Source organism: Nelumbo nucifera, chromosome 4 (assembly GCF_055504915.1).
Source record: "Nelumbo nucifera cultivar China Antique chromosome 4, China Antique-T2T, whole genome shotgun sequence".
NCBI lineage: Eukaryota > Viridiplantae > Streptophyta > Magnoliopsida > Proteales > Nelumbonaceae > Nelumbo > Nelumbo nucifera.
Window position 1 is genome coordinate 92,227,992 of NC_142652.1, and position 18,142 is coordinate 92,246,133.

General features: G+C 36.3%; 1 long non-coding RNA gene across 2 annotated transcripts; it reads right to left on the reverse strand.

The window, feature by feature from the left end:
- Positions 1 to 9,714: 9,714 nt before the first annotated feature.
- Positions 9,715 to 16,706, reverse strand: LOC148800854 (uncharacterized). 2 transcript variants are annotated; one of them, XR_016085995.1, is made up of 3 exons: positions 16,272 to 16,705; positions 16,074 to 16,164; positions 9,715 to 10,348 (listed from the first exon to the last, which is right to left on the reverse strand). It is a non-coding gene; the product is annotated as an uncharacterized LOC148800854 (long non-coding RNA). The 2 variants fall into 2 exon arrangements; XR_016085996.1 differs by lacking the exon at positions 9,715 to 10,348 and adding an exon at positions 14,701 to 15,139 and having other exon boundaries at positions 16,272 to 16,706.
- Positions 16,707 to 18,142: the final 1,436 nt, after the last annotated feature.

Genomic DNA, 18,142 nt, shown 5'->3' on the forward strand with positions numbered 1-18,142 from the left:
CACATTAAATGTTTTTTGGAACACACCACCAAACAACATGAAGTGAAAAAACGTTTATTGTGTTGAATTGTACTTGAAACACCCATCCAATAAATATAAAATGAACCAAACACATACTTAATCTTGGCTCCGCCCTTGGGTAGGGTGGACTAGTCCCCAACTGTACCAATTACCCATTATTAATTGGGATAATTGGATTTGACATTTGATGTCTATAATTGCCTATGGTAATAATTACTTGGAACTTTCATTTTTAATAATAGTAACTTATGACAGAAAATAGTAAACTGTTTATGATTGATGTTTTAACCAAAATTATCCTATATACTATCTATATGGAAAAAATGTATCAAAAATATATATACACACTATAAAAAGTGAGCTCCCCATTGTTTATGAAACTTTTCTTTACTAAAATACCCATCTTCTTGAATTTGGTCCCTCTCTATTGTAAAAATAGAAACTGTAATTTGAATATTACTTTTTAGTACATTCCATTCTCTTATGAAATCTCATATTTAAGGCATTAACTTACATTCTCTCTCATTAATCCTATAATTAAGGTATTTTTGTTTATCATCATTAAATTCCATTAATTAAATCAATAAACACTAATATTAATAATATAAAATCCATATTTTAAAATCAACTTAAAAGGAAGCCACTTTTTCTAAGTGGCATACTGTTTGCATCAAATATGTAAACCCATGATACCATAATTAAATACTAAAAATTTGAAAATAGATAAAATTACATAAATAAAAAAAAATAAAAAATTTTAGACACATCTTTAATATTATATATTTGTCATATTAAACAAAAAAGTATGATAAATAACACAAGAAACCATGGTTGGATTGTGGATCGTAATACATTGTAGACCATACAAGATACCTAAGAAACTATACCAATAGCTTGTGGTTTTAGGTTCAGCCATTTAAGTTTCCTAACTCTTTTTCATCGACCCTTATAATGAATTCAGATATCTTTTTTTTTTATAAAATCAGAAGGGGCTACACAAGACAGGGGATAGCATGTCCCCATCATAAATCACTTTTACAAATGTAAGCAAGGGGCCAAGGAAGGTCCCGGATATTCAAATTTAAATTGCCATGCACACTCGAAAAAACATCATGAGTAAGCCAGCCTATCGCTTGGTTGGCTTCAAGGAACACATGGTAATATACAATACCTTTCTTGAAGCGGTCCTTTATCTTCCAGTAGTCCTCAATGATGCTCTTGAGTCTCCAAGGGGGGTTCATCTTAGGAATGGCAACGGGATGAGTTCAGGTGGGGATCATATTCTCCGTTCTTGACCCCGATTGTAAAATAAATCTCCAATCCCTTATGAGGATGGGTTTCCCACTAGGGCCCGAATCCTTGAATTTTTTTAGTTAATAGTATTTTTAGAAAAATATATCTATTTAAAATAAATAGAAAGTTTAAAATATAAATAATATTTTAAATATATTTTGATATAGATAATATTGTATATATAATAATATATATTTAATATTATACACACACACACACATATATATATAATATCAAGGCGGGGCAGGAACCTCATTCCCCATCCCTGGCTCTGACTCCAATTGGGGATCCCTATTAATTCCTGTCCCTGTCCCCGCCTAGGCAAAGCAATCCCACCCATGGAGGATGAGGAAAATTGCCATCCATATTCTATCTCCTCCTACTAAAGGCATGGATAAGATGATGCTCCCTAAAGTTTAATGCCAGGTTGTGGACTTACCAAGTAGCCCATGCTTCATAGAGGTATTACTAAGAGAATAAGCTTTTAGATTAAGAACCTTTCCATATTGGTTTCTACCATTTCGAAAAAACTGCTGTTATTTATTTCTGTAGGGCGTTTGATTGGTCTGAATTGAAATCCCGTTTTAATTCTTATTGGAATAGCATTTTTCATTTGAGAGAATGACCATTCTCTTTCCCTCTTTTGGAAATGAAATCCCATTTCAATTGTCATTTTAATTTTTATCTAAACCAAACAGACTATAAGAATAAACCATTCTGATTCCAATTCAGAAGGATTTTATTCAAATATCCATTTCGATTCTAACTACGAATGAGATGGACCCTTGTTTCGCATCCCACCAAAAATTGAGGCTTGAGAACCCATCATCCTGCCCCGTGTCCATCCCATGTAATGTGTATTATGTAATACCAAAAATGAAAAGAAAAAAACGAATATTCCGTCTGATCCAGATATTATCCAATTTAATAAAACCCGCCCTGGTTGGAATATTGTTTAAGACAAACACCAGGCCACTTGGATGATTCTAACCACCAAACAACCATCTCACTCTCTTTCTAAATGTTTTAAACGGAGAATGTTTATCGTGATCTTAAATGGTGTTGGATGTCTAGCCTACCAATTGATATGCCTATTACTAGAAAACAAGTTTGGAATCTGGAATTTTGGATTGACAAGAAACACTGTAGTTGGTTTGTTCTTGGTTGTATGCAGCAACCCAATAATCCATTAAATCCTATTCCTGTCGGTCGGTCCAGAACAAAGGGTCTCCCACAACACAACGGGATTGAAGCACATTTTTGGAGTTTGTTGGGACAGGCCCCATGGGTAGGGGTGGGATCGGATTTGGTCCAATCCGATCTGGTCCAATATAAATCCATTACAATGGATTAGGCCCTATCAAATCCGATGAATATTTTAGACTATTAAGTTTGGACTAGTCCAATTCAATATATCTTATTGGTCCGTTCTGTCCATCTAAATTGATTTTAATTTAAACGATGTCCAACCCATAATCAGTCCACTGACACCCCTACCCATGGGTGCGATTATATGGGTCCATTGTATGTGAGTCCTGGGTAGGGTTGCAATCGAACCAAACTTTGGCATATCTTGGTTCGGCTTGACTAAAATACTACTAGGTTCAAGTTCAAGCTCGAGTTTAACTCGAACTATATTTCCCAGTTCGAGCTCAATTTGGTTAACTATTTAATGAGTTCGAGTTTGACTCGAAAATTAGAAAATAATTATATTTCTATATTATATATATATGATCTTTTTATAATATGCAATATATTGTCATATTACATAAAATATAAAAATATATTTTATAATATATACACACATGTATGTATGTATGTATGTATGTATGTATGTGTTAATCGAGCTAAACTCACAAGTTTTCAAGCTAAACTTTTTATTGGTCGAACTCGAACTTGAATAACTAATCGAGATTACCCCAAGGTTAGAATTCGATTCAAACCTATTCGAATTCGAGCCCAAACTATTCGATTAGAGCTGAAATTCCCTAATCCTTGGAAAGATTTTAGAATTAGGGCACTTTCAGCTTAGCTGCACGCTTGCAAATCTGGCTGCAATGCTTCTTCACCTTGCTTTTGATTTTTGTACTAAGGTGATGTCAATGAGCTGACGAAGGAGGGTACGTTGGCTATCCTGGGCTGCATTGCAAATTTGCAATGTTCATGGACCACTAATCATGAAACGAATATGGCCCAGGCCCACAAAGTGCTGGCGAGGAGCGAGAAGCTTCCCCAGTACACAAATCATGAAACGGATATGGGCCAAATGGCCTCTCTCTGTCTCTGTCTCTGTCTCTAGCCGATAGCAGTATACGTATAGCTTCCTACGCACACATCACATTCCTCGATCAGAACACGGCTTTAAAAGGGAATAATACACCTCTCCCTCTCACAATCATCTATCTCCCTTCATAGACTCGCAGGATTTCCAGGTTTCCAGCGTTTCATTAGCATCTTCTCTTCTTTCTGCTGGCATTTCTGAGAAAAATCAGAAGAACCATGTTGGTTTCTACGATGGAGTTGATCACTCTGGCCGCGTCCAACTCTCTCATCGTCTTCTGTTTCTGCAATTTGATCATAGTCCTCCTACTCGTAAGCGCTCCAAAGCCCAGTTCTCAGTCTGATCAAGAAGGTTTCCTTGGTACCTCCTCTACGCTCACCAAGAAAATTGAGAAAGAGCAGAATGTCGGAGGTGAAACGTTGTCTTCAGAAGACATTGAAGCTTCTCTGGATGTGACCGTAGGGTCAAACGATAAGACAACAGCGGTGGTGGTCGACGACAGTGTTGAGGAGGACGAAGATGAAAATGGGGAAGAAGAAGAAAAAGAAGATGATGATGATGAGCTGAGGAGGAGAGTGGAGGAATTCATTGACAAGGTGAACAGAGGATGGAAGGCAGAGATGTTGCTGACCTCCCACTATGTCCACGCAGAGATGTTCTAAGGGAAGAATTTCATTGTCTGAGCATGCATAATTGTATATATTATACGGTGCTATGGTTGTTCTTAGTAGATTAACTCTGTTTTGAAATTTTGATCAGTTGAGACTTGATCCGTTCTGTTTAAAAGGGGTACACCCCATTAGTCATGATCAGATGCCCAGCTTATGTGAGATTAGATTATAGTCTGGTTTGTAAATGGTTGAAGAAGGCTGAGTTCATAATCCCCTGTTGTAACAAGTGATTGTAGACCGTTAGTAATGAACATGTGTTAATAATTTTGCATTTGGATGAACTTAAAGGATTTCTGCTCATATGCACAAAGCTACAATTTTATGGTTTTGTGCTTTGGGGCTTAAAAGTGTTTCAGCTTCAGCTTTGGATTATTATATTTTCAAAAGCAACTCTTACAAAACTCTTTCCCACTCATTTTGGTTTCTTATAGCTCAAAGTTCATATGCAAGAATTTATCCAAACAGAGCCATATAATAGAATTTTAAGATATGGGTTTTCACATGATTGCCACATTGGAGAGAGAGAGAGAGAGAGGGTGCCATGATCCATGATGGGGCCTCATCCATTTACATAACATGTGGTGGAAGCTTCACCATTCAATACCATTTCATTTACATCATTAATAAGGAAATGAGCGGGCGTGAGGAACCCATGTGAAAATGAAATCATTTCTTGAACCCAAAAAAGTTGATTGCGCTAAAAAAGCAGAAATTAATGAGCTTATATCAAGAACATTATTAGTTCTTTCAACTACATCCTGTGCCTGAATTACACTGAAATGGGCCATTCCTCATGGACAGTCATCACTCATCTCACATGGGTATGAAAATGTTGAATTAAATGACCTTGTTTCAACATACTTTCCAAGGCCCCCACATCAGACTTCACCCAGCTGAACAAACCTAACCCCTTATAATACATGTTTGTTGACCCTTCAAAATTCGTGTAGAGTTTTTGAGTTGTCAAATTGCTTAAAAAAATGGAGTCAAGATCAATCTAATATTTATATTGGGATAAGTCAAGTTATGAGCTGTACATAAGAAAGTGTAGCTGAGGCTGCAATTATCCATATATCATTATCTCTTCACAAGATCATATTATAGCCCTAAAGCTGTGTTTGGTTTGATAGGGAAGTAGAGATAAACAGAAAGTTGAGGAAAAGTTATTAAGGAACTTCGTGAAAGAACTTTTTTTATTGGAGTTCTTTTAGCCATGAGATCCCCTAGGCTCTAGCAGGAGCGCAGGGACCACTAAACGCTTCTCCAATCAACAATCCTTCTTAATATGGGAATGAGGCTGGATATATGTTTATAACATAATAAAGGAACTGTCCCAGACTACCATCCTCTCTATAATAATTTGCACGAGACTACCCTACAGTTGTCCTAAAAAAATTAGTAAAACCTTGAAAATAAGGCTTAATATATGTTTTTTTTGAAATAAAAAAAAATAAGGCTTAATTAATTAAATCGTTCTAATTATATCAGCACGATAGTTTTTAAATGAAATTATAGTAGGGATGACAATTTTAGACCCATTAACCCATTAATTTAAGGCGTGGGTTGAATATGGGTTGACTGACCCATTGGGTCAAATAAAAATAGGGGTGGATTAGGGCTTAGGGGTATCTATTTGGGTCAATGAAATAAGTTATGCATATCACCCTCTTTCTCTCTCTCTCTCATCACATTTTTCTCTCCTCCCTCTTCGAAATTTCTCTCACATTTTTTTTTCTCTTCCCTAGTCCTCTTAGGGGGTGCAATCTGGGCGACTCCGGTTGGGCTTTGGTCAAATTTTAAATGGGTCTGGCCTGAGGCTTAAGATTGAAACAGTGTAAAGTGTTAATTCGGGCCAATCCAAGTTGCAGCTCTAATTCCTCTTTTTCTCTCCTCTTGTCTCTCTTTCTCATACGTTTCCTTCTCCCCTCTCTCTCTCTCTCTCTCATTGTTTTTCTCTCCTCTCCCATGTTTCCATCTCCTACCTTTCTCTTTCTTCTCTCTCATACATTTATCTCTCTCCTCCTCTCTCCAATGTTTCTCTCTCCTCTGTTCCTCTCTTCTTTCTTATCTGTCTTATCTTATTTCTTTCATTTCTCTCTCATTCAAATTCTATCTCCTGATTTTGAGTTGAACCAATTAGATAAAGTCGCAAAGACATGTATCACTATAAGAGAAATCTAACGCCTTTTAGTTTTTTTTCTCAACAAAAATTGGTTTCATAATTTTACATATTTAAATGGATTGACATGAATGGATTAGGTTGGGTTGCAACCCATACATAAGAGAAATGTGGGTTACAAATGGATGTGCATCCGCATGGGTTGGCCTCCAACCCAATGCAGCCCATTCATTTGCCTCCCTTAATTGCACAACCTAAGGCTATATTTGGTTGCAATGCAAATAAATTTGTACTGATGTAAAATCATGACAGTGCAAATGATTTTAGTGTACATTTTGAGCTATTTTAGTTTATTTTGTTTGATTGCAGTACAAATGAAATAATTTAAGGCATGAAGCAGAATAAAGTAAAATCCAAAACTGCAACCAAACACAACCTAAACATTTTTTTCCCTTTACAAGGATTAGTTAATTGTTAGGCATGAAATAAATTGGGTTTTTTTCATTGTCATTAAAAATTCAATTAGATGAAAATTGCTCTATTTGTTGGCAAGTGAACTTGAGCACAAAGAAGTAGACAAAAAATCTTTACTACCACCACTATGCATTGTGGCAGCTTGGTTGGACTCGTCATGCATATTTATATAGAGCAAGGTTTAGTTGAATGCTTTGGCTGTTCAGCAGGCTGTTCATGCTAGTAATAAGATACATGGGGCCCACACCTTTTATAGTAGGGCCCATGAATTTATTACTGACATGAAACCTCATCATTGGTTCCACAGCCTGCCTGCTGAACAGCCAAAGTGTTCAGCTAATCCGAATTCATTTATGTAGGCTTTTAGTAAACCAAACGCTCCCTTAGGCTTTGTTTTGTGAAATTCCTCAAATAATTTCTCAACTTTCAGTTTTTTTTTTATTATTTTCCACAAAAAGTTTTGCCGTCTGGAAGCTTCCTGTGCAAGACACATTACCCCAGAATTCACATCTCCTCACAATGGGCCGCCCACAGCACATTCCCGTTGTGAATTGAGAACATCTCCCGGTGATGACATCATCAGTTTTGGTACTATCATCAGAAGATGTTCCCAATACACGGCGAAGATGTGCTGTGGGGCATTGCGGGGCAGCCCCATGTGGGGAGGAGATGTGAACTCGTTACCCCACTCAGTTCTTTGCTCATCTTTGACCAAAAGAATAAAGTCCAAATCTACTCCTCACACTGACCTCATAGCATATCCTAGCCGCACATCAGGAACATCTTCCATACATATATGTTACTATTCATTGGAGGTGTTCCCAAAACATAATAGATGTGGCTGTGAGGTTGGTGTGAATAGTGCTCTCTAAGGAATATTGGTTGGAAATACTATTTTACCCCAAACCTATGATAACGTGTCATGTAATGTATAATACTCCCAAACAGTGAAACAGCTAAAATTTTATCACTTATTATCAAGGTTTTTAAAACCCAATCGGACGATGAACCAAACATTTGAACCGAACAAATACCCGTTCTAACAAAAAATTAAAAATGGCCAAAACCGTTTGACAGTTCGAACTGTTTGAATGATTCGACTGCCCGAAACCATGCTTATTATTATCAAACCAAATGTAACTTTAATGATAATGCCCACGCATAAAATAAATGGGGCCCATAATAAAAAGTTAAATATTTGTGAATTCCATGCATTTTATTAGTGGCACGGAGTTTTGCCATTGGTTCCCCGTTGAGCAGCTATTCTATTAAGCTAAATCCTTTCAAATAAACTTACTGAGTCACTGTCACCCATGCACCAAAGATAAGGAAGATGCCATCTTAAAGTAATAAGAAATGATATAAAAAAATGGTTCTTGATGTGGGCCCTGTTTTTCGCTTCATGGGCTTGGTCTTACTAATTTCTTACTCAATGGGCCACACCAGATGACATACATAGATTGAGGATCTAATATAATAAATTTAAGTAGCGATGATAATGTCACCCAACCTAACCCAGTGCATCGGATGGTTGACATCATCATCATCATCATCCATTACAGTCATAGATTTGGCACCTTAGTAAACGTTTTATAAGATTAATTCCTGCTTATTTTGAGCTTAATTCAATTCAAGCATCTTAAGAGTTTTCCTTTTGTTAAACTTAGACATTTAATGAATTTTTACTCCAAGGCCTCATTTGTTTTTTGGTAAGTTATTTATTTGGGTAAGTACATTTACCCATGTTCTTTCATTTTCCATGCAAATAAGACAATGACCATTTTATCCATAAAAATACATTATTACAAGGAGTATTTTTGTCCCATTTAAGTGTTGACAACTTTCCCCCAAGGTGGGAAAGTTATTTACCCACCTAAGAGATGGATAAGTGATACTCAGGTAAATAAACTTTCCCTGGTCCCCACTTAAATCTGAAAAAAGAACATGAGATTTTTTATCAATGGGAATCAAAATCCCTTTAGCCAACTTTCCCCCTCTCGAAATCCAGAAAAAGAATACCCCCTAAGTTTACTCATTCTTCAACTACTCCAGCTTAAACTTCACCTGCCCAATACTTGCTAGAAGCTCCCTGACGAATTAGAAGCCTAAAACCGAAGCCTAACTCTTGGTTGACTGGTTGCTTTATCGGATATTTTACCAAAAGTTTCTCATTGATTTAGAGGATATATTAGTACATTACTCTTGGTTGACTGTTTTTTTATAGGAGTGATCTATGGCTTAAATCATTTTAACACCCTCATTAGCTGTTATAGCAGCCATTGCTGAAGCCATAATCCTGAAATTTTCACTTGCAAATTTTCATGATTTAAACTCAATGCTTTTCTTTTTTCCTTTTTCCTTTTCTGTTTTATTTCTCAAGATATTTAACACTGTAACCCAGGTTTGAGTAGTTTGAGAGCAGCCATTTTGTGCAAAATAAATAAATAAATAAAATTGGGTCGGATTTGTATCCATTCTATTTCATACTAAAACCCTGGATATCCAGGATGGCAATACCAAGGAACCATTCAATCTAAAAAGCTTAAGCTGTTAGGTGAGCTTGGTGAATAGGTTTTTATTCTCTAACATGTCCTTTCATGTGAAAGCCCATTGGGCTTGAAGCATGGACAAGTACAGGTCTATCCATACTTGTGATGAAATTTAATAAAATTATAATGAGTGACAAGGATCAAACACCAGACCATTTGATCAAACAAGGGGATTCGGATACCATATTAGAAACCATTCAACCTAAAAGCTTAATCTGTTAAGTGAGATCCCTGAATAGGCTTTTATTCTCTAACAGGCAATGGCCCTTTTTTCTATTGAATATTCTTAGACACTTATGATTTGAACCAAGAGAGTTTCAATATTTGTATAATAATGAACAAATTAACTTGATTTCCCAAGAGAAACCAAAGCTAATGCTACAAATACATGATTTAATTTTTAATACAAGATTGCCTGTAACATATTCACAATTAATTAGTATTTACAATCATCAAATTGAGATACAAAATAGGCCTGGCATTCTGCTCAAAACACACCCAAACCGTCCCTAAAAATGGGCTAAATCTACATGGTTTGGATTGGAATTACATGTCCAACAATACATGATTATTTTACATGTATTCACATAAAGTCTTCAAAGTTGGCTTGAAATGGATTACTTTCATACTTCAAATCCATGTTCTTGCACTGCACCTATGCTAAGAAGCTTCTCTCTTAGCCACTCCGCTCTCCATTCTTTATTGATCTTAGCAATGAACTCTTCAATTCTCTTCTCCAAATCATCACGGCCTTCATCGTAGCCATCATAACCACGAAAATCAGCATTGTCGTTGTCGGAATATTTGCTATTATCGCCGGCGACTTTGTCATCATCACTATTCATCTCCTGTCTTTCCTCCTCCCTTTCATGTACTACTATTACTGAAGGGTGTAGTGACCCAAACCAATCGGATTCTCCCTCCGAAGGTCTCGTGCTTCCTAAAAGTATTGCAACAATGATCAAGTTGCAAATACAGAACCCAAAAACAGGGCTAGCTTTCACTGTTGTAACAAGAGCAAAAGTAGAGACGATAACACTAAAATGTTGAGAGATTGAAGGTGACAAACAGAATATCAGAACGATGAGAGCTGCTGCAACACAGGAATGAAGAAGCACAAGTGTAGAAACCCCCACCAGCTTCATGCCCTTCTAACTATATAATTACAAAGTTGTGATATTTGAGAATCCTGTCTCTATGAATCAATGCCTTGGTCTTTATATAGAACAAAGTGAGTAGATTTATTAGACAAAAGGAAGTTTTCCTGGAAAGTTAAAGGAAGTGGTAGTGTGGAAGTAGAGGATTACTTGCTGCCTTCATTTGTTTAGTATCATAATGTCTATCTCCTAGATTTTGACAAGTATATATTTGAATAACAAAGCAACGCTTTCAGGTACAGGAAATTTCCTTCCATGCATCCTCTTTAATAAACAAATATTTTACTGTAAACTTCCTGATGCTTAGTCTCAGAGACTTTTCCACTGCCTGAAAATTTGTAAATAACTTTCTAACTCCTTAATCTGTTTTCGGGTTTGTAGGCAAAAGGACTGAAATGCCACCCCCATAGCAAAGACTAAGAGCATTAGTAGGTTATATGGAATATAGGCCTCATTTTTCTCCGCATCCGGGTAATACATTTATCCGGTAAAGTGATTTTCAGGTAAAAGTTGTCCGAATAACTTTGGTGTACTTTTACTTGGGTAAAGATGGAGGTGGGAGAGGATTAAGGGCCCGTTAGGCGTATCTTTCTGTGCGGTCTTTTGATTGTTTACAAGTTGGAAAGACCAATTTTTGGTCTATTTTCGTTCGGTTCGTGAAAGATCTAGCCGTCAAAAGACGGTGCATCGAAAAGATGTAAGAAGCCCATTTTAGGCTGATTTCGGGAAAGATGCGAGAAGCCCATTTCGGAAAGCTTCATTTGAAGCTTCCCACGTCTTTCACGTTTTAATCTCGTGTGGAAAAATACGGATAGACAAAACACACATCTACCAAACTGTCTTCGGGCTGCCCAGATCTTATGTCAAAAGCTCAATACGTCTTTTGACTGTCAGAAATACAAGAAAATCTTCTCAAAAATATGCACCAAATAGACCCTAATATTTTTGGTGGGTGGATAAACAACTTATTCACCCTCTAGAAGAATATCGATAAATTCTTTTTCATAAGACCCATTATAATGGTGGGAGAATATTGGAAAATTGATCAATTACCTGTTTGACCAATTTACCCACATGAAATACCAGTAGACGAATGGGGTCTTATGATTTATTTCATGATTGTAAATAAGTAGCTACTGACATTTTGGTCTTTTCACGCGTTCTATGGAGTATGGAGTTTTAGTTTCCTTTCCCAAAGTTCATTTCTTTTTATTTTTGAAAAAATCCCAAAATTTAGGTTACTAATAAAGATTGACATAAAGTTTAATTTTGTGAATATTTTACAGGGCATCAAAAACAAAATTGTCCCAATCAAATTATTGATTGAAATCAGGGCTTGAAAATATAAAAAGAATCTGGCCATGTTAGATTTTAACTACATTTTCTGTAATTCTGGTTATGGAGAAATGCAGAAGAGAACTAATAAATTTGATGAATATTTATTGATCATTATAAAATGTCAATTTCCATGAAAAAATGGAGCCGATCAATATAATTTTGAGTATTTTCTTTAATAATCTTAGGCACTTCTTTTTTTCCTTTTTTTTTAATTGTATGCAAATATGGCAATATATATCTAATCTATGATGCCAAAGAAATAATTTATAATTTATGGTGACGTGATAAGCTCAATGAGTTGTACACGCTTGGGCATGAAATCTTCTCTCCTTGTAATTAAACACTTTTTATTACTACTTTTTAACTTTTTAATGGGGCGGATGAAGGTAAAGTGAGTAAAAGTACAAATATTTTGGTTCATGAATTTTAAAATTGAAATCTACTTTTTTTTTCTTTTGGGTAAATTGCAGAAACTTCCCCTGAAATTTTTAGTTGTTGTTGAAATCTTTTTTGAAGTTTGATAATTGCAATTACCTCCTTTGAGTTTTATAACATAGTTGTAACTAGAACCGTTTTATTAAAATCCTATAAAAGGAGGCATGAAAATGTCTAAAATGAATTGCTAGCCCCAATCCTTCCAATTTCTTTTCTGAAATTGATTTGTTTTTCAAATTTGCCCTTTAAGCTCAAAGGTAAAAAGCTACAACTTTAAATTCTCTTTTCTTCTTATTATTATTGTTTGTTGTTGTTGTTGTTGTTGTTGTTGTTTTTTTTTTTTGTGTAGAAACCAGCCTTAATATTAATTGTATGGGTATTTTGGACATTTTCATACCTCTTATTACCAAACTTTAGACGAGGTTTTAGCAACAATCAAAAACTTCAAGGGATTATCTTTTTGTATTTTACATTGACCAATTTTGCAAAGTTTTTTATGCAAACTTTATTCTCATTTTAGATGCAAATATGTCCTTATACTTGTAATAGCTTCCACTCTCAATACACAAATGTATTCTTACCAAACGCTTGCAAATATGAATAAGATGAAACTGATATTTGTACATTTTGCAAATAAAGCTTGAATCAAGCTAACTCAGTTCACACTCTTTTCCGAATCTTTTGTTTAATTCCTCTCTCTCTCTCTCTCTCTTTGCTTCAGTGAATGGTTACTGAACCCCAATAAAACCCCTTTACCCCAGTTTTCCCCCTTTGCTCCGTCAATTAAAAATCACTGTTTATTTTTTATTTTATGTTTTAACAAGCAATTTCTGAACCTTTTGCTTCTTTATCTTTTTTTTTTTCAATTGAAAAAAACAAATATAAAGCAGGGTCCATATAATCAAATCTGATCCCTATTCCCCCTTTCAAATCAATTAGGCTGGCTTCTCCCTATCCTACAAACTACCTTGTTCTCTATATAGACCATATTTGATTAAGATTTGATGATATGGACGAATTATATGCATTCATTAATTAAAAATAGTTCAAAACAACAAAATACATGAAAAATCACATGATTAATAAACTAAAAAGATTAAAATATTATATATTATTAATGAAATGAATTAGATTGATATTGTATTTTCATGAATAATTTTTAGGCCCGAAGACAAGATTTCATTTAAACAAGAACATGTATATATACAAAAGCGGCATTAAATGCCAATCAAAGAAATGGGGCACAAATTCTTGGAAAGAATAAAATTAACAATAATGGAGATGAGCGAACAAGACTTCTGCAATTAGCATACACAAGAGGAATGCGCAAGGGTGGTGCAAGAGTCAAAAAAAAAAATCAGCACTGCTCCAAGGACAAGAGTAAAATCCCTAAAAGGCAACCATCCAAGCCGGGCTAGGTTTAAGTTCAACCTAGGCCCAACTCTAAGAATTAGATTGGACTTTAAGGCCTGAGCCTGAGGTCAAGCCCAAAGTTCAAAGCATTGACATGTAATGGCCCGTATCAGGAGCACCCCAATATGCCCCTACAGAGGGTGTATCGGGGTTCTAACCAGTTCAAGGGGTGGAGGAGCCTCAAAACTGCCCCCCTAAACTGATTTAAAAAAAAATAAAAATAAAAAGTAAAAAAAGACTAATATTGCCCGATATATCTCTACCGATGTATCAGATGTATCGATATTTAGAACCTTAATCAAGCCTGATTTATTAAATTTTGATACATTATGGTTGGACTTGGGCTTGGGCTAAGGTTAGTCAATCAGCTTATACTAAAATTTAACATAAATGCTTATATTTATGCATGCGTATATGCAATTATACATCTACTAACGTCTTTAAGATGAGTAATTGAGCTTTTAATGTAGCTTGCGATCAGCTCCCATAGATCCAACCATCCAACCATTAAATCGGACAGATATGGGTGGATCTGTATTTTGATCCAATCATTAACGGATCGAATTCCATTACTTTACTGGGTATTGATTCGAATTCGAATTTGGACAAACGGATGCCATTTGCAACATACATGCCAGTCGCCTGTAGATAAATGATAAATGATAAATGATATAGCGGGCGGGTCCAGATTAGCAAAAATGCAATGGCTGTGGAACCAATAATAATATTCTAGGTTAATAATAAAATATAGGGTAAATTACGTATAGGTATCTGTACTTTTAGAGTGATGACAGATAGGTATCCCAAACTTTTAATTGCAACATTTGAGTACTTTGAACTCTCAAAAATAGACACTTGGGCCTATCTGTTTGTATTCCATCAGTTAAAGATTGCATAATGTCAAAAATACCCTTTCTTATATTTTTTAGATCATTCTATGGTAGGGGTGTTCATGGTCCGGTTTGGTACAATTTGGAGAAATTCTCAGACCAAACCAATAAATTATGGTTTGGAAAATTCTTAGACCAACCCAAACCATTTTGGCATAGAAACCAACCGTTTTATTATGTTTTGGTGCAGTTCCTAATACGGTTTGGGGACTAATGGAGTATATTAACAATTATGATCTAAACAATTTTGAAAATAGGAACATTTGAATAAAGAACAATATAATATATTTGATGAAGCACAGATCGGCAGCTCCCGTCTGGCAAGTGACTCGGATGCCTGGCTGAATTATCCCTACATGGAATGTGGCTTGGATGCCTAACTGAATGATTCCTACCTGGAAGGTGGCTCTGACGCCTAACTGAATGGTGACAAGCTAGAGAGGTAGCTCTGATGTTTAGCTGAGTGGTGACGAGTTAGAGAGGTGTCTCTAATGCAACCTGCAAGGACACAGTGTCAGAGTGCCTGGGTTGCTTTACCCGGGGTGGGCACTCCGATGCTCAAGTTAGCGATTCAGAGATTTTTAAGATAGCTAAATGTGAGAGAGATGAAAGCTGCGAGAACTAAATTGCGCCTCTCCTCACTAGGGTTGGAGGTAAGGCCTTTATATAGGCACTGTTTAGCGTGAGCATCACGCAACACGTTCGGGATCTCCAGGAGGACGTGCCTAAATGCTCCGAAGTCCTCGGAGGTAGTCGTGCACTTAGGCCAATCTTTGCACCTTACTCGGTTTCTCCCAAAACATTTGGTGTGAGAGCTAACTTCCGAGAGACCCGGGAGTAATTGGATGCATGCAAAAATCGACAGCGAGCACGTCTCGTAGGTCACCAGGTCGGCGCTAGAGGTAGGTCGCCAAGTTGGCAATGGAGGCAAGTCGCCAGGTTAGCAATAGGGGAAGGTCGTTAGGTCAGGGTTAGAGGCAGGTCGCTAGGTTGGCACTAGAGGTAGGTCGCCAGGTCGGCGCCAGAGGTAGGTCGCCAGGTCGGCACTAGAGGCAGGTCGCTAGTTGGGACTCCACCATTTTGGCTAAGGCAAGTTATCGCCTAGGTGGTGGGTGTCACCTACTTGTTCTGAGATGCCATGTGTCATGATATTAGTGGAGGGCCAAATCTGCCCTCATCAATATTTTATATACAAATCTATTAATAAAATTGAAATAAAAATAAATCAATTTATTGTTGGAAATTTAAATATATACAATGCATAAAAACCAAAAAGCTTAAGAACAATGTAAAATAATCAATTAAATAAATCTGAACATTAATATAAGCATTCTCATATAAAAGATCTGCATTCTAATCCTAAAAACATGTAATTAAAAATTAAATAAATCTAATTTTTTGTCCAAAATTCTAAAATTGTTTGATATTTTACCTTTCTCCCAAGCCCAAATTCGAATTTTGTTCATCTATTTCTAGAGTTTCAATTCCAGTTATGCTCCTTTTGTTCACAATTGAACATGTCACTGCATCAAAGAAGAGATAAAGGGGGTAGGCCATTAGGGTTTTTCTTTTTCAAGTAATAGAATAGATTAAAGAGGAGATGGGAAGATGATAAAGAGATTGCACCAACCAATCGGAGTTGCCGGACTAGTGCGTATAGGATTCGGTTGAACAAAGGAAGAGGGTTTCCTGACCTCCTTGGTTAGGGCGTTTTGTTAGGGTTGGAAGAGAGGTGGCATCAAGAGAGGGAGACAGGAGCAGCGACAATGGTGGAGTGGCTGGCGGTGAGTCGGTGAAAATGGTGGGTCGGCGAGAATGGTTAGGGTTTCATTGTATTAGGTAACGAGAATGAGAAAGAGAACATTTACCGCGAAGTCGGACGGCGAAGGTATGACTAGTGACAGTAAACCAACAGCAGCGAAAAACCGGCAACACTAAATCGTGGTGACTCGGCGTTCTCTGAGAAGAAAACTTCACTTCCTCCGTTAGGCGTTTGATGTTCTCTTTCTCAAGAAAACCAAAAGGGAAACAAAAGGTTAGCTGGCTAGTAGACCTGTTCATGGGCCGGGCTGGGCTTTGACTCTTTATGCCTACAATTTGGGCCCGAGCCCGGCCCTGATGAAAAGCCCGAAGCCCGAGCCCGAGCCCGAAGCCCGAGCTAATAAAAGAAATTCAAAATTTTTTGACATTTTCTATTTTAATTTAAATGTTTTTTTCCCCTATTTAAATGAACAATGGGTCTACAAGTGAATCAATGACCTCAAATCAAAACATTTATTCAAATAGACATCACATAGGGTTTTTACTTAGGTTTAACTATAGGTCGGGCCGGGTTTACTTAAGTTTAACTATAAGTCGGGCCAGGCCGGGCTATTTTGGCAAAGCCCGAGCCTGGCTCGAATTTTATGCGGGCCGGGCTTTTTGGCCCGAGGTTAAGCCCGCAGGCCAAAAATCTTGTTCAAGCCCGTCTGGGGGTCGGGCCACCCGGCCCATGAACAGGTCTACTGGCTAGGTATTAACAAGAAAGTCATAATTACAAATTAAAAATTAAAATTAAAATTAATATACTAAATTTTATTATTCATATATTTATATATATTGTATTGGATATTTATATTAATATGGTTTACTGGTTCATAAAATTTAATAAACCAAGTCGTAAACTGTAAACTGTATTTTCTAAATTCATGAAACCGAACCAAACTGTTATAAATTTAGACTGAACCAAACCAAACCGTAAATTCGATTTGATTCAGTTTGGTTTTATAGTTTGAACCATATAATGAACACTCCTATTCTATGGAGTAAAATCATCACTAGAGAAAGCCCTCATGGAAAAATTTGAATATGTTATTTACTGTTCATATGAGAAAATCATCATGGGAAGGCGTTTGATTACCTTAAAATGATCTTAGAAATTCATGATAAAAGTATTTTTGGCATTATGTAATGTTTAACTGATAGAATACTATGGGCCCATGTATCTATTTTTGAAAGTTCAAGTACTTAATTAATGCAATTGAAAGTTCAAAATACCTTTTTGTCACTACCCCAAATAAATTTTAGATTAGTACCCTATACTTTTGGTTTAATGCCATTTTAGTCCCCGAATTTTAAAACGGGACAATTTAATATCCAAACTTTCAAAATATAACAATCTTGTGCTTGCCAATAACCAGTCATTAAATGTCATTTGAAAAAACACAAATATCTTTCAAGTGTCATCTTATTCTCTTTATCAATCATCCAAACATTGACAAAAAATGAACAGCCCCAAATCCTTGCCTCTTTTGTTCAAGAAAGTTTGAACAGAAAAGGTAAGAAATTGAGACGGTTCATTTTTTATCAATATGTGTATGATTAATAAAGAAAATTAGATGACACTCAAAAGGCATTTGTATCTTTTCGAGTGTTACTTAATGGCGGGTTAACCGATTGGTTAATGACAGGTATCATACTTGGGCTGGGCTCCCTAAGTTCACCTTTCCTTTCCAACGTTGG